The 17,446-nt window shown below is 43.1% G+C and overlaps 1 protein-coding gene across 1 annotated transcript in view; it reads right to left on the reverse strand.

Moving 5' to 3' along the window:
• LOC146789954 (ankyrin repeat and SOCS box protein 10-like) overlaps positions 1–17,446 on the reverse strand; it is a 504,959-nt gene that overhangs the window by 12,238 nt on the left and 475,275 nt on the right. The gene's annotated exons all lie outside the window — the stretch shown is intronic.

Consider the following 17,446-nt stretch of genomic DNA (forward strand, 5'->3'; position numbering starts at 1 on the left):
TGACGTCATGCGTCGCGCGATCACGTCTTTCTTCTCGCGATCATGCACCGCGAGACAACTGAAAACAAGATGGCCGCGCCCGCGAGCAACCACATGGGTAAGTTGGCGAGCCGCAACATGCAGAAAATCTCGCGAACATGCGGGAAAAAAACTTCCGCATCTTTGCGATACTTCCGCGTATTTGCGATAATTTTTAACATTTTTGCGATAATTTGAGAAAGTGGATTTCGTAAATTCCGCCCACCCCTAGTTCCTACCCATCACTTTATCCCTCCTACACTCGGTTAATTTCTGGATTTATGAAACTTGCTTTCTTTTCCCCTAAACATATCCAAGTCCTTCCGCCCCTTCCCAATCTATACCCTCACTACTTTCATCACTTAATCGCACTGCAGTGGTGATTCCACTTTCATTTGGTCGCATTTTTACACCAGGGCTAACCAGTGTCACGATCATATGAGCGGGGTTGTGTGTGTTGTTCCTGACCACTGCAGCCTTCTTTATCGATTACACTTGTTCAATTAAATACGCTGGAGAGGTCAAACCATAGTCTCATCTTGACTAAATGAGGGCACTCACCAGCGGAACAGCTATAAGAAAGGGTAGTAACATTTGTAACATTTGAAATGCTAATAGCCTGGTTCAGTCATGCCATTTAGTTGCTCTCAAGGCGAGATCTCTGAATCAGTGACCATGCGTCAACTACACTTTGCTTTCGTAGGAACTTAGGCAAGGACCTGTTGCTGGGAGCCAGTCAAGTTGACTAGTAGGTATACTGTAGGCCTTAGCAGTTAGGAAAATCTCTGTTTTAGAGGGATTTAATTTAAGAGAATTTCAGGCCATCCACGATATATTTAGCAACGTACAAACAACCCTTCAGATTCTGGTGAGGACAGTTAATTCCATCATGTTCTTTTCTTAGGCTGAAGCAGAGATGTTTTAAGGCATGAAAAGTTGTGCACTTACCTACAGCCCCGACATTCAAAGCGGCCCTTGGGAAAGCTGTTCAGGCCAGGGGCCCCTAAAGTATGTCTTGCCCAGGGCGCACAATATACTTAAATTGACACTGGGCCGAAGAGGAGCTGTGTATCATCGACATGCCTATAAAAGATTACCTCTATTTGTTCTTGTGGCTAAAGGACACATATACATCATAAATAAGGCTCCCTGTTTTCCGTTTTTACTGATTTTTACAGATAAATACAGACAGAAAACATTTATTTTCTTGTCTGTATTTATTTTTAAATGTGGATAAAAACGGAAATTGGTTTACTTTGTGAGTAATTCTAAATACTCTCTGCCATGACTGCCAGGCCAATAACTGTGTGGATTGATAGGTAAGGGGGCTAAAAAGTACTTTTGGTAAAGAGGCTTTAACAACAGTAGATATGCACAAGGTTGATACTAAAATGTGCATATTTTATTAAAAGTGCATTAATTTATCTTCTGCAGGTGTTTACAGCATTGAAACCTAGTAGGCATTCAAGCATGAGTGTATATTTACCGGTTAAATAAATGTGGAAATATACTAATTTCAGCTTCATTTTTCCACAAAACCCAAAACAAATATGGATAAATACAGATAAAATTTGCAAAAAATAAATCTAGATAAATACAGACGGAAATGTCCAAAAAATAAATACCATAAAACTGGGAGCCCTAATCATAAATAACATAGGTGATAAAATGAATTAATAAGGAGCACTGAGGCTTGCCTGGGATATATGCCATGCTGTAAATGGGAGCCCATGAGGCAATAGACAGGAGCCAAAGAGGCCCCAGCTGTTTAAAGAAGCAAGATCCTGCACCCGCAACATGTCAAGACAAGGGAGGATACCTAAGCAAACCAAACACCACTCTTTTATTGCCCGCAAAGCAAACAATTACACCATAGGTGCTGAAGATGAGGAGGGGGCAATCCCCCTAGAGAAATGACTATAATGGCTTCTCCGCTGTCTAAGGAAGATTTGCAAAGCTGTTTGGCTGGACTAAAAAAGGACTTTGATAAAACACTGATTGAGAGTCTCAATAAACTTTGGTAGACATTTCAGTCATACAAAAGGATCTCTAAGACATGGAACCTAGAGTTGGTTCTACAAAAAAAAAATCATTGCAGTCATTGTTGGATATGAGCCAAGTAGCTACAATGTCTATTGTTGCCTTGGAGCATCAAGTCAAACAGCTCACGGGCAAATTTGAGAATCTGGAGTACAGATCAAGGAGAGACATTGTAAGGATCTGTAACCTGAAAAAAGATGAAGAGAGTGACAACATGGAGGGTTACCTCCCAGAGGTCTGCAGATGACTCCTCAAGGGGGTAGACTTCCTCATCAGCATAGACAGGGCGCACAGAGTGGGAAAGAAAAAACATTGATGCAAAAGCTTGAGCATGTGACACAGTGGCGAAGATCACCTCCTATCAGACAAAGGAAATGACACTGACTCTGGGGAGAAAGCACAACAGTGTTTTATGTGGCAACAGCAAGGTGCTGCTTTTTCTAGTACTCGCCCAAACTACTTTGGCAAAATGCAGGGCCTTCAAACCACTGGTGGAATTTTGCAAAGTAAAAGACAACTGATATCGATGGATATTTCCTGAGGAAATTATGTTTAACTGGAATGACAAGAAAATGGTAGCAAGACAAGTTTCAGAGGAGCAATCGATCCTCAACATTGTGGAGGAGGGAGTAGCAGTGCCTTAACCAGAATATAGACAACATCTGCGAGACCACAGAAAAGGGGACATCAATAAACCAAATTCTAGAAAATAACAACACAGATCAGACACACAAGGAAAATACTGCGTTTGGGAAGTGCAAGGAAATGAGGGAGCAGTGAGGTCAACAACTAGGCTGGAGCAGCCTGGAGGCAGAGGGGAGCTTGGCCAATGATAATTCACAAGCAAATACCTAGACACTGCTCCTAAGCTGACTTAAGAGTTCCACAATGTGGCCTGAGGGGAGGAACGGTAAAGCAGGTAATCATATGGCCTGCACTTAGGATACATAGCTCCTGGAGAAAGGGGGCACTGAGCAGGGCCAGCAAATGGCTATCAGGAGGGCCTCAGAAGAAATTCCATATACCAACAAAATGTCAGGGGGGTTAAAAGCTAGGGGAGAGATGGGTTCGGGAGTTGAGACATGTTTGTAAAGTTACAGTTAACAAGTTAGTATGTTGAGGAAGGAGAGGACCACAGACAAGTTTAGGTGGAGAGAGAAGAGTATCTAGTGAGGCAGACGTGAGAGAAATTACTTAAAGCATGTAGATAGTGAAAAGTATCATGTTGAAAGTGAGATGCCTGAATTCCCCTAACAAGAGGCAGAGATTGTAGCGGTATCTTGACTAAGTTAAACCAGATATTATTATGTTACAAGAAACACATCTCTTGGGGGCAGACCTGAGGAGGACAAAACATTAACAGTAAAGTAAGGAATGCCGATGGGATAGTATTGAAAAACTAAGGGGAAAAGTGTAAACCTTTAGTAGGTTCTACCAGGACTATGTACTATAGTGGGGGACTGAGCCGAAGGGGACACATACCTACAAGAATGTGCTCTCCCAACGCTGACAAGAGGCAAAGACTGTGGCAGTAGCTTGACAAAGTTAAACCAGATATTATTATGCTCTAAAAAGCACATCGCTTGGGGACAGATCAGAGTAGGACAAAACATAAACATTTCCCCATGTAGCTACATTTGTTTGCATTCACCAAAACAGCTGGAGTGTCGACACTAGTGAGTCACTCACTGGGGCACAACTAGCGCTAAACAAAAAGACAAGGAGGATAGATATACTCTACTCCAGTTGGATTATAAAGGCACAACGATGATAATACTATCTTTTCTCCCTGCTAAGTGAGCTATGCCACCTATTAAAGGGTGACATAATGGTGGGAGGAGATTGTAATGTCATGTGGGATGGAGAGGAGGATCATTCTGATCCCATGGTCAGGTATTTAAAGTAGTTGGAAATAAAAAAAAAGACCCTAAGGGAAGAAATGGGACTGGCATTCATGATTGTGGGCACATGGGGAAAAGAGGGATTACTCCTTTTCGACCCCACACAGAACCTGCCCAAGAACAGATTATTTGATGGTAGACAAAAAATGTTAGGAAGAATACTGGACAAAGATATTAGGTTATATAGTATTCTAATGCCTTGCATATGTAGTGCTTTAGTGGGTGGCAGGTCTTGTGAGACCAAAACATCCACACTGGCGAGCAAAGGAATATCTTTTAGGAGATCTTGTTAATGTGCAGTAAATAATAAAAAGAAGCGTACGGGAGTTTGACACAGCACGTAATGAGATAATTCCAGCACTGCAATGTGACACTCTAAATTCATTTTTGAGGGGTAACTTGATAGCAATACATACATGCACTGCCAGGGCGATGGCATTAGAAACACAGAAGATAACGGGTCAACTTCGACAGAACATCTTAACAAACAACACACCACCACAGGTGGGATCAGAAAGAATAACAGACTACGGGACCAACTTTCAACTATAGCCATCAACAAGGCACAACAATGTTTACTGAGATCTAAGCACAGATTTTACTCCATGGGCAATAAAATGAGGAGACTACTGGTGCTTTAACTACAAGACGAGGCCAACAAGGCTTATGATGGAGCGGAAATCTAATTTGTAGAAGTGGTTGTTTGGGGATGGGTGGGAGGTCAAGAGCAGGGTAAAAAAAAAAAAATGTGTAGAAGTGCCTCATAATCATGTGTAGAACGCACTGTTAGCATTGTGAAATGTAGTAACATGAATAATTTATGTATTTTAGGCTACTGACAAGTAGTATGGAGAATTAACGTAGGAAATGGATGTGACTAGCAGAAAACATTAACATGAAGGACTCCTGTTGTGAAAACTGACAAATACTCATGTACTAAAACCAATAATAAATTCCAAGCCCAAACACAACATATGGTGACTCTTGGGCACCATGAGCAACCCAGCTTGTTCCTTTTGTTGGCGGTCATCTGTACATAGCTAGTATAGATACTGCTAACGGTCTGCCAAGCGTTTATTCTACCTACTGACCTGTCCCTTTTCCTATCTACACTAAACTTTCTGCCCCTTTTCCTCCCTTTTCCTTCTCTCTTCTCTCTCTCTCTTAACCAGACGAACAGTAGGGGCCAGTTATTCATGAAACAATGTAAGAAATGGGTTTTTGTGCCAATCTGGTCTTACCCTACAACGGCTGCTGATTGTAACTGAAAAACTCCAATAAAAATATAAAAAAAAGAAAAAAATAATTAATGTGACAATTCATACCTAGGTCAATGTATTTGCTGAAAATGTATTAATGATTATGTGAATTCGTAATGCTTACATAATGCGTTCTTATGTTAGCTGAAGGCGTAGGCCTAAAATGCAAGTCTCTGAAAACTCTTGCTTTAGAATTAACAGTTTGAATTTTGCTGTGGAATCTGTTCTTTCTTACGTTTTGCATTGCAGGTGAAGAAGCATTCTTCTAGGCAGAATAATTCTTCGTGTTAGCAGCTAGGCAAGTAGGGAAGAAGCTAATATCGTGTGACTTGGGTCACTAAAGGAAGAACAGAGGGTTTCAAACAGGAGAAGTCCTGGGAACCAAGGACAAATTGTTGCGATTAAGGTACATGGATAACACCGTGGAAAAGTACATCCAGGACCGTACCCAGAGAGAATGGTATGATGCGAAGTGCACCATATGAGTTCCCCCTGTTGATAACTGATTTTTGGAACTTGGGAAAGAACCCCACTTCTTTCTTGCTTTCAGAGAGAGAGCATCCTAGAACAAGCTCTTTCTTTGTGATAGTGGATTTATGCTACTTGACCCATTGAAGGTGGAGAGGCTTCTTAGGACAACTCCACATACTGACACCTTTTCTTTTCCCATCTGAAAATGCTTAGATAAGGGACATCATCTTAGCACTAGAGTAGGGATAGATTAAATGCTTTTCAATCATCAACCCTCAATGCAGGGAAATTAGGGCTCCTGCTTTCTGATCTTCTGTATCTTACTTCTTGAATTAATAAGTTTTGTTCATGCTGCACCATCTAAACTAGATGCGTAGATTTGGCTTCATGCTAATTTCTTTGTATTGCTATACCCTCGTGTTGAGGTATCTCTATATCCAGGTATTTTTGGCTTTGTAATAAACTAACTAACCTTCAGTAGTTGTCAGTGAATTACTATGTATCAAAGAGAATTGTTGGTTAATTGACTAGTTTATTAATGATTTTTCCCCCCTTTACACTTTCATGCTGCGAAAAAGAACCATCGGAGTGTGCCTCTAGAACAGGTCTAGAACTAATGGGCCTGGCCCTTTCACTTACATAGCTGAAGTAATGGATGACAATGTTATGGTATTGAAAAACAAAGGGGAAAAGTGGGAATCCTTAGTAAGTTCTACCAGGAACTATGTACCAAAGGGGGGGACCAAACCGAAGAGGAAAAATACCTACAAGAATGTGCACTGCCAACGCTGACTCAGAACCAAACACAATACCTTGACCGACCCATTGAAAACGAGGAGGTACTGGAAGTGATTAAAAGCTGGGACTGCAACAGGAGCCAGATGGCTACACAGCTGCTATATATAACACTTTGTGAGGAAGACAGGCAGCATGTTTAACATGGCTCTTTAACTCTTTTATTGAGTCTGGGGACAATTATCCTTTTCATTGGAGAGATTAATATAGTGCTGATTCCAAAGCCAGGCAAGGATCCTAAAGAGTGCAAATTCTACAGACTAATCGTATTGCTAAATATAAATGCTGAAATCTTTCCTAAGGTACTTGTGAATAGGTTAGATAAATACATTCCAGGCCTCATGGACACAGACAAATCTGGATTGGCGAATCTCATGATAACATAAGATCGGTGTCCCACTTGATAGAGAAATTCACACAAAAAAATCCTGGCTATACTCCTCATGTTAGACACGGAAAAACAGTTTGACCGTGTCAGTTGGTGTGTCATGTCCTTCAGGATAGTGCTATCATGTATACCCCATTTTACATACATTGTCCCATCCACACGACAATAACGATTCTAAACAGGTGACCTTTTACCTAGTAGCTTGCTCCTGTCTATTCGACACCAGGCTCTCGGTATTCTATCATAATCCCTGATCCTGACGTACATAAAAATGTCCTCAGGCACGGTATAATCATTCTGTATAAGGGTTGCCACTTTTTTCATCTTTGGGCAACAGCCAGCTGTGCATGAATGCATTTGTTTGGAAAAACATTCATGATTAGGACTATGCAAGTGCTACTGTTTTTATCTGAACTGTTTATGTTCATTTTATTAGCACTATGGTAGAAATGTATCTACTATTTACTATATTGGTACTAGCAATCTCTTTCGTATGCTTTTGTCTCCTGATTGTCGCAGCAAATATGTTTTACACAAGACTGACGCTGGCCCAATAAATACTTATTGAAATTCCTAATTGCCATCCTGTATATTTTCTGAGAGTAAGTGAGCACGAGTGACTGAGCGAAAAGTACTATACTGTTTTCCATGATCCCTGAGGAATCAGGGTTGTCATGTTTAGTGGTTGCCATAGACTACCTACACCACTGTGAGATACAGGGGGGTGATAGTGGCACTGTAGAGCTAGCTGGTCTAACGGCTGACATATCCTGTTGGGTTGTCCGAAAACGGTTAGGACACCTAGCCCTCAGTTTAGGTCATCCAAAATGCACAGGTCATGGGGATTTCTAGGAACTACACGACATGGTGCCACCAACGTTGGTTTGGTTCTTATATTAACAGTGAAAACCTGAGTAGTTCAGTCGTGCTTTCTCAAAAAGCCCTACTCACACCTTTTCAGAGACATCTGAAGTGGGAAGGGACACCCGCCTCAGCTGAACAGATACACTCTGTGTATTAGCTAAAGGTTGAACAAGCTTGTAAGGGAAATAATTCCCACATTGTGCAAAACCCTGAGAAAAAGGTCTAAAAGCACTTTTTCTTCTCCTTTAAAAATGACTGAGTCCATGAGTAGTGGTTCAGGCATGGGGGAAGAAGAATTTGCAAACGCTCTTAACATCATAGAGAATTGCAGACATACAGTAACTATAAAGCTGTTGGAACATGGTGTATCTGCAACAGGTGGCTGTGTTACCTTCGTGATTGAGGCACACAAGGTGTTCCGATCAGAGGTATTCTATTCTTTGGTTCAATTACCGCCTGCAGATCCACAGACTAACTTTTTCCACACATACATTGGAGTTGAACCATCAGAAGAATACATTCCATCCGAAGACATTGAAGTCCAGTTAAATTACCAGCAGCACAGAAACTGGTTTAAAGGCGCGCTTCAACACACAACATCTGTTGTGAGACTCGGTCCGCTCAGCATAGAAGGAGCGACCTGGCTGGTCTTAGCGACATACGCTCCACATCCAAAGATAGATACACTACCAGTGGATGAAGTCTGTGCAATATACAAAGACATAGTCAGGCTATGCTAACACATTGTCCACTGTGTCATGCGAACATTAACAGTCCAACCTGTGAGCAATGCTCCAGCTGGTCCACATTAGACCACACCTACAATTAACCCACAGACACTGAAACCAGTAATAGGGACAATACCCTTCAAACGGGAGTAAATTCCATTCTGGATAGCACAAGAAATCACACAGCTGGAAGCAGTATATACCCATACGGGTCCACAGGAAAAACATAGAATGCTAACCATTTGCTTGCCAATGAGGATGGTTCTCTTGATTAAGGATTGTACGACTTGGGGAAGAATCTTTGCTGCTGTATACATTAGGATACACAGTACCCCTTCCATAGCAGTCATTCCAGAAGTATTGAAACAGATATAGAATGACTACGGGCAAGACCTGCCCTGGACTTGGAAATAAAACTGATCAGTAATCTTACCCAAGTCTCTGCAATCATGCTGAGCAACATAAAGGGGGAGGCAGCAGCAGTGGCCATACACAACCGCCTAATGGAAATAGCTCCTATAAATAAGGAGTGATAATTACCAATAATTATGGACGAAACCTATGCTCCATTATATACAGATAATTTGGCAACCAAAGCAGGGAAGCTGCAAATGGCAGGTAGTCCCAACAGGGACAACTCGAAGCAAGTACCCAAAGAAATGGGAGAACAAACAATCTAAAAATAACAATACAGAAAATAATTCACGATCAAGGGGTGGGTCTCCCCAACGGGAGTCCCCTGAAAATAGGTATAACCTTAGGAATTGTGATAACAGTAGGAAACCTGACAGGTATCAGGACACTGATACGCATTCCTTTTGTTCTTTTCAGGGTTCATCAAAAACCTCGGAGAGGGACGGGCAATCAGAACAAAAGCAAAAAGGGAAACACATCAAAATTCAGATTACATTATCAAACAGGAAGAGCAACATATAGCAAAACCTCAATACAAAAAGAAGAAAGAAGCTGGCTTAAAAATTAGACATGCCCAGGGAAGGATGTATGACGTTACAACGCATACATTTACATCGCGGTACATTACATCGCGGTTTTTACAACGCAAGTCGTTACAACGACTTGCGCTAGGTGGCGCTCTAGGACAAGGAATAGGATTTAGGAGTAGTATAATTTACTATTCCAACTCCAGTCTACGTACAGTAGGGAAGGTGTTGGATAGTAAATTACACTATTCCTTGTCCTAGAGCGCCATCTAGCGCAAGTCGTTGTAACGACTTGCGTTGTAAAGACCGTGATGTAATGGCATCGCGATGTAATGCCCGCGTTGTAAATGATGTTTCCCCCAGGGAATATAGCTGTTTACAACGAATGCGTTGTTCACACATCCTTTTACAATGCTTTTCTTACAATGACTGCGTTGTTACCACGTGGACCATTACATCGCTGTAGGGGGCGCTCTGGATTTAGGAATATTATTTACAATTCCTACTCCAGTTTGTGCAACAGCAGGGAAGGCATTGGATTCTAAATCCAACACCAGTGTGCACCCTACAGCAAGTCGTAGAAATGACTTGCTATGTAATGGCATGCGTGGTAACAACACGGTTGTGGTACCGCGTTGTGGAGACATGCTGTTACCCGGTCCAGGTTACTGAGGACTCGGCTTCTGAACGGGGAATGGGCTCTGATGATGCTAGACAGCGAGGCAGAAGTAACAATAGCTTGCCAGAATCCGAAGGATTTTCTGGTGACAGCAGTATTAAATGAACACATCACAGTGGAAACACCTGATACAAAAGTAAGTGTCCCACTTCAGTTACACGAAATTACACTCCAAATGGAAGGGGACATCTCAAGAAAGGTTAAAGGTCTCTTTTGGGAGAACTTAACATATGGATATGACATGCTGCTAGCAGAAAACGATTGGCCGCCTGAATTTGTGATGGATTGCCCAAAATGGGAAAGTGTCATTTTGTCTGCTTTCTCCGACCTCGTTCTAGAATCTCTAAAACATTCCTACACGAAGGAGTGGGTGCTAGCACTAGCTCCGGCACTACACCATAACCATGTATGGTGGGACGTGGTGTCTACCCACCACAAAATACCATTAAAATCTACCCCAAATCCTCAAAATACCCTGTAAAAAACAATGCAAAAAGCCAGGTCAAAGAAATCTTGGACCAACTTGAATACCAAGGAGTGATTGAGACTTGCACCTCCCCCATGAACAATCCTTTGTTTCCAGTAATGAAACCTGACAACACATATCGTCTTGTTTTAGATTACCGACATTTAAACACATGCACATGAACATTTGCACTTCAAAACGCACATAGTGCCGCATTAATGAATAACATTGTGCAGAAGAAACCCAAAACAACATTAGATATCTCGAATGGATTCTTCTGCCAAAATATAGCTCTGGGAGCAGTAATTTGAAAGCATTCTCTGCCCTAGGCAATCAGTGACATTTTTGTTGTTTGCCTCAGGGGTAAAAGAACAGTCCAGGGCTATTCTCTGCAAGAGTGTCTGAAATATTACAAACATGCGATGAGGAGGTGTGTCCATTGTAGATGATATTTATCTGATGGATGATGAATTACTTGAACACTTGTGCAGGGTGAACAACATAAGTGTGGGATTCACCAATTTGGGCTACAAATTTAATTTCAAGAAATCTAAAATTGCCCATCTCAATGTCCTATTTTCGGGATATGAGCTCTCAAGTGAAGGCAAGAGCCTAGCAGTCTACTTTTTAGAAAAGTGCGTGCTGCTCCAAACTCCAAAGACTCTCAGAGGTTTGCAATCCATATTAGGATTTCAAAATTTTGGCAGAACATACATTCTAGATTATGCAGAAACAGTCAAACCTTTCTATGACTTAATCAGACCTGATTTCACACCACACCAGTGGACACAGCAACACACAGACACTCTCCGTTCACTTCTGGCTGACATCATAGCATTAAAACATTTGCACACATGTGTGAATACAACCAACTCAGTGATCCGGGTGGTCCCAGGTTTATCAGGATATACAAATATCACTTTCAATGAAGGTGAGACAGTCCCAATTGCATATAATTCCCATTTATACACAAATGCTGAAATGCGATTTGCAGCAACTGAAAAATATTGACCGCAGTACAGACTGCTGTAGTAATAGAAAGAGCAATAGCACAGGGAAAAGGCATTGTTGTTGTAACCCTGGTACCAGTTTTAGAAGCTTTTATCAAAGCGAGCATTCCAAATGCGAAAGCACTGCTTCCGCGATGGACACAATGGGCTAATTCTCTCACTGCAACAGAGGTAGATTGCAAATACGATTCTACATTAAAAATACAAGCGTTCCTGCAGAAAGAACAAGAATACCCTCTCCCGATTGAAATCTTTCCTCTAGAAAAATAAGAATACATAATTTATACTGATGCTTCTGCTCAGCCAGCCATAGGAAGTAAACACCAGTATAGCGCAGGGACGTATGCAGGATGATAAGTTCTATCCCAGCAATGCGACTACACAATCTCTAGGAGATTGTAAAGCACAGTTGGCAGAGCTGAAAGCCCTGATACTAGCACTATAATATACGGATCGGGAATTCCCCACACTGATAGTGTGCGATTCGTTTTATTGTGTGCAGTCCTACAATGAATATCTTCATTACTGGGGCCAGAATGGGTTTAGAGATTCCGAGGGTTGCACAATTAAACATAAAATGTTATGGGAACAGGTGGCAAAGCTGAAAGCATGCCTGCCACAGGCTCAAGTTATTTACACATTGAGTCATCAGCATGTTGGTGTACACGTTGAAGGCAATTTACTGGCTGATGAAGCCGCCAAGGCGACAGTGCGAACTGCCGCTGTTGCTGCAATTACTCGTTCTAGCACGATGATAGATAGAGACATACTGATAGCTGTCCATTCCTCAAAGAATGGCTCTGCCGTCCCGAAAGGCTTTCCACTCAAATATTCTGATAAATTAGATGTGCAAAACACACCGTATGCTCAAATTCCAGGAGTGGGGGATATAGTTATACCAAACATGGATCACAGATTAGGTTTAATTCTAGCTGCACACGAGGGTCTGGGCTTTGCATACACAGGAGTCACTGCTACAATGTAATTACTGAAGCAGCGGTATGTGGGGCCAGGCTTGTCTAAACAAACCAAGGGTTATGTCCTAAAGTGTGACATCTGTCAGCAGATGAAAGGTTCCACCGTAGCACGTCCACCACAAACACCAATACTCATTTCAGACAGACCCCTCGCATGTGTCTATTTGGATCACAGCATCCCCTAAAATTCAGACGGGGCTTGCAAGTACATCTTGGTGGCAGTGGATTCATGCTCTAGATTTGTATGGGTTTGGATAAGCGCTCAGTTTTAGGAGTTAAACGTGAAGACGGGTTTGCTCTGTACTGAAGTGTATTAGAAATGTTTCCAGGGATATGTATTTACTTATGCTGTAGAAGTCATTTGTCTAGCCACACAAATATTTGTTTCTGACTTTCTTTAACAGCATAGTATGTGAGACATTGCTAAGCTTCTTCAGTGCAGAATTCATTTGCTGTCGGTGCGTCACAAAAAGTGACGCACCAGCGGCATAAAAGTGAAGCAAAGGCTCATAAATAACGCGCTTAGAATTTGGACGAGTGTTCCTTTGCACTGTCAGGGACCTAATGAAATGAAATTGTGTATTTAATAAAGCGCGCAGCTACTCAGACTAGAGTGTCCTGGTGCATGACAGTGGGAGGAAAACATGCGTAAAAGACCCATCAGTTATCAAAAAGCCAGGTTTTTAAGTTCTTTCATGAAAGAGAGTAGGTCTGTGGTTAGTCTCAGAGACTCAGGGAGGCTATTCCACAATTTTGGGCCTAGAAAGCCGTGGGATCTGCCTCCAATGCGGGCACTGCATATTTTAGGCATGATGGCCAGGTTGGCATTGGAAGAATTTAGGGGTCTAGCTGTTGTGTAGCGATTAACGCGCTTATTTATGTAGCAGGCTCCTAAGCCATGGAAAGCTTTAAAGAAGATGGTCATCGCTTTGAAGCCGATCCGTTCTTTTATGCGGAGAGACTTAAGAATAGGGGTCATACTAGATCTGGGATTAGGTCTCAGGATGGCTCTGGCCGCCGCGTATTGTACCACTTGTAGGCGCTGGATAAGGGATTTGGGAAGACAGAGGTACAAGCTGTTGACATAGTCAAGCTTTGATGTCACCAGAGTCTGCACCACGATCTTTCTGCTCTCAAGCGGTAACAGTGGCAGGAGGTTTTTTTTAGCATCCAGAGTATGCCAAAGCAAGTGCCATTTAGATTTTGAATTTGAAAGCACATGGAGAGTTTCTTGTCTATGACAATTTTTACGTTTTTGACTTTCTCCTTTTCAGCGGGTGGGGGCGGCAGATCTTTTAGCCACCAAGTGCTCCAGTCAGGCGTTTATGGATTACCAAAGAAAACAACTTCAGTTTTGTCAGGATTGCACTTCAGCTGACTGATCTTAAGCCAGTTAAAAACCTTTGTGAGGCAAGACCTAATCATTGCCCCGTCAAAGTCGGTTCCTTTTTCACACGTAAAAATCAGCTGAGTGTCATCAGCATAGGAAACAATTTTGGCGCCCTCCTCCTCTACCAGAAATGCAAGGGGGATAGATATATATTAAAAAGGGTAGGACTGAGAATGGAGCCCTGAGGGACACCTACATTCATGGCCGGAACTGGTAATGAGAAAGGGGGGAGCCAGATGTCCTGAGATCTATTTGCCAAGAAGGATGACATCCATGTTAAGGCGGTCCCCCCCCCAGAACGATGTTAGCAAGTCTCTCCAGGAGCCTCTCATGTGGGACCATATCGAAGGCCGCCGACGTATCGAGCAATATCAGAATAGTCTTGCCTCCCTGGTCCTGCTTACTCTTGAGAAATTCAGTCACTTCCAGCAGAGCGGACTCCATACTGTAGTTAGCCCTAAAACCGGATTGGGACTCATGAAGGAGCTTCCCATCTTCAATGTGTTTTTGGAGGGCCTTGTTTACATGCTTCTCTAGTACTCTGGAGAGGGTCGGAAGAAGGGAGATTGGCCTGTAGTTGGCAGGGTCCGTCGGTTTGGCGTTAGCCTTTTTTATCAGTTGAAGAATCTTAGCATTCTTCCATCATTTCTGCATGTTGCCTGAGGAGAGAGAAGCATTAAAGAGCTGGTTTACTGTGGTGTTTATGGTGGGAGCTAATAGGTTCAAGATATTCCCTGGACATGGGTCAGTAGGAGAGCCAGACTTAATGCTTTGGAGAGGGGTCAGTGACTCTTCAAGCTGAAACTCAGGGAAAGCTAGTAAAGATGGAGGATCCAAGAGGTGAAATTTGCTATTAGAACTAAGGTAGAAGGTCAGTTCTTCCTCTGAGATGTTAGTGAAGGCTTGTTGGATCATGGAGATCTTTTTGTGGAAGAATTCAACTATTTACTTAGACCATTCTTTAGTGCATGGCCCTTCCTTTGTGCCGGCTCTCAGGGCAGTAAAGGATTTAACTATGCTAAAGATTTCCTTACTCTTATTTTGGGCATTTTCTATCTTGGTTTGAAAGAGGTTTTTCTTGGCTGCCTTCACGAGAATGTAATGAGCTTTTAAGGTGTCTTTTTAAACCTTCCTGTCCTCAGGTAGATAGGATTTACGCCATTTCCGTTCAATTGTTCCACAATTTCTGTTGCGAGATCTAAGGGATTCGTTAAACCATGGAGCTGGTGGGGCTGACCTCTTTGAGGAGCAGCAAACAACCAGTACCACTGCATCAATGTTGGTTCGGAGCCATGAATCTATTGAGAGGGCGTCCGAGTCGGGGCAGCCAGACAGCTCTGGTGAGGAACGACCGAGGGCCTCTGCTAACATCGGGATGGATATTTTATGGAACATCCTATAATTAGAGACCCTCTGCCCTGTGATACCTCAAGGGGCTGTGGCAGAGTTGGAAATGACGAATTTTAATAGGAGGTGGTCAGACCAGGTAATGGGAAGAGGTAGGCTTACTGATATGTCAAAGTTGTGAACGATTTGGTCTAGGGTATGGCCCTTCTCATGGGTGGCCAAAGAAACAGATGGAAACATGTTGCAGTCCTGCAGCGCCTCCAACAAGGAAATTGTTTGAGGGTCTTTGCCATTGTCCATATGTATATTGAAATATCCCAGAATGAGGCAGTTGTTGTATTTTAAGGCCAGGGAGGTGGTGGCTGTATTAAGCATAGTAATAACATTTCCAATAGCACTGGGAGGTCTGTAAATCAGAAATCCAGCTATGCTATGATGGGGGGATAAGGTACAGCAGAAGCCTAAGCAGTCTAGTTTTTTATTGTGTAAATTATGGCAACACCTCCCTCCTTCCCATTCGATCAGTCCCTCCTAAGAATGTTATAACCCGTAGGGATGGCCGAGGTGATAGTAGGGTTGGAGGCTTCAGACAGCCAGGGGTCAGTGAGAAATAATAGATCAGACTGTTAGTCTAAAAGTAGGCCATAAATGTATTGTTCATGCTTTTGTATAGAGCGACAATTTAAAAGGGTGGCCTTTAAGTCCTCTGTTTTCTTATTGTTTTTACACTTATTGTTGCGTGGGAGGATATTGGGTGCGAGTTTCCTGGGCTGGAGGAGAGTCCAGTTGCACTTATTGCATCGAAAGTCTACCTCCAACCTCGGATCAGCGGCTGTACACTGACATAATGGTAGCCGCCTAAGGCTAAGCAGTTTTTCCCTATTGCAATATAGTAGAAGAAACTCACCGGAGGGGAACTGGGCAGCATGGCCAGCGCCCAACGCCTCCGGGCGCAGATAGGCTTACCTTCGGCGCCAGCGGCGCACCCGCTGTGCACGTCCACTTAGCGCGTCCGTTTGCATAGGGAATATATAGGCTAATGCCTATGATGCAAACTGGATCGCCAACGCAGCTGAGGAAGCGGAAACTGCATAGGCATAAGTGTGGAGCCCGATAGTAGCCCCAGCCCTCCGCACAATCGGCGTATCAGCTGCGGCGGACCAGGACTGGAGGAAAAGCGAGATGCGAATCGAAGCAGCTAAGGAGGTGTAGGCAAGCAGAATCAAGTAAAGTGCAAGTGCGCATAGGTAGGAGAAATTGTTAAAAAGCACAGAGTAATTCAGCCAGACATATACAATTTAAAAAGTAATAAAAACCTAGTAGCAGGGCAGGAAACACTAAATCCTACAGCTATCAGCTGCGCGCATCCGTTTGCATCGGGAATATATAGGCTGATGCCTATGATACAAACTGGATCGCTAGCACAGCTGAGGAAGTGGAAACTGCGTGGGCGGAAGTGAGTAGCTCGATAGTAGCCCCAGCCCTCCACACAATCGGCGTATCAGCAGCAGACCAGGACTGGAGGAAAACCGAAATGCGAATCGGAGCAGCTAAGGAGGTGTTGGCAAGCAGAATCAAGTAAAGTGCAAGGGCGCATAGGTAGGAGAAATTGTTAAAAAGCACAGAGTAATTCAGCCACACATATACAATTTAAAAAGTATTAAAAACGTAGTAGCAGTGCAGGGAACCCTGAATCCTACACCTGTAAGCTGCACATGTCCATTTACATCGGGAATATATAGGCTAATGCCTATGATGCAAACTGGATCGCTAGCGCAGCTGAGGAAGCGGAAACTGCGTGGGAAACAGGGGCTCAAATTAGATAATAAATTCAAAGGTGTCCTGAACAGGGGCCCCCAAAATATGTTTGGCCCAGGGCCCCCCAAATCCTTAAGATGTCCCTGGATGCAGGAGCTCTAAGAAGGGGTGAAAAAACAAAGCAGCCTCTTTAACAAGTAAATAGTCTTTTAAAGACCTGTGAAGTACTCGAGGTTCAGGTTCAGGTTCGGGTGCGGCTGCGATAAGTCGGACGCCAGACCAGCCAGCCTACTGCAGCTCAAAAACGGTCTGCGTGTGCCTGGGAGGCTGTCTCAGCCCGTGCTGACACATACGGTAGGAGGGGGTAGGAGTATGGGGGACTGAAGCCCTTCGAACTCTACAGGCTTTGCGCGC

This window comes from Triturus cristatus, chromosome 10, assembly GCF_964204655.1.
Source record: "Triturus cristatus chromosome 10, aTriCri1.1, whole genome shotgun sequence".
In the NCBI taxonomy this organism is placed as follows: domain Eukaryota; kingdom Metazoa; phylum Chordata; class Amphibia; order Caudata; family Salamandridae; genus Triturus; species Triturus cristatus.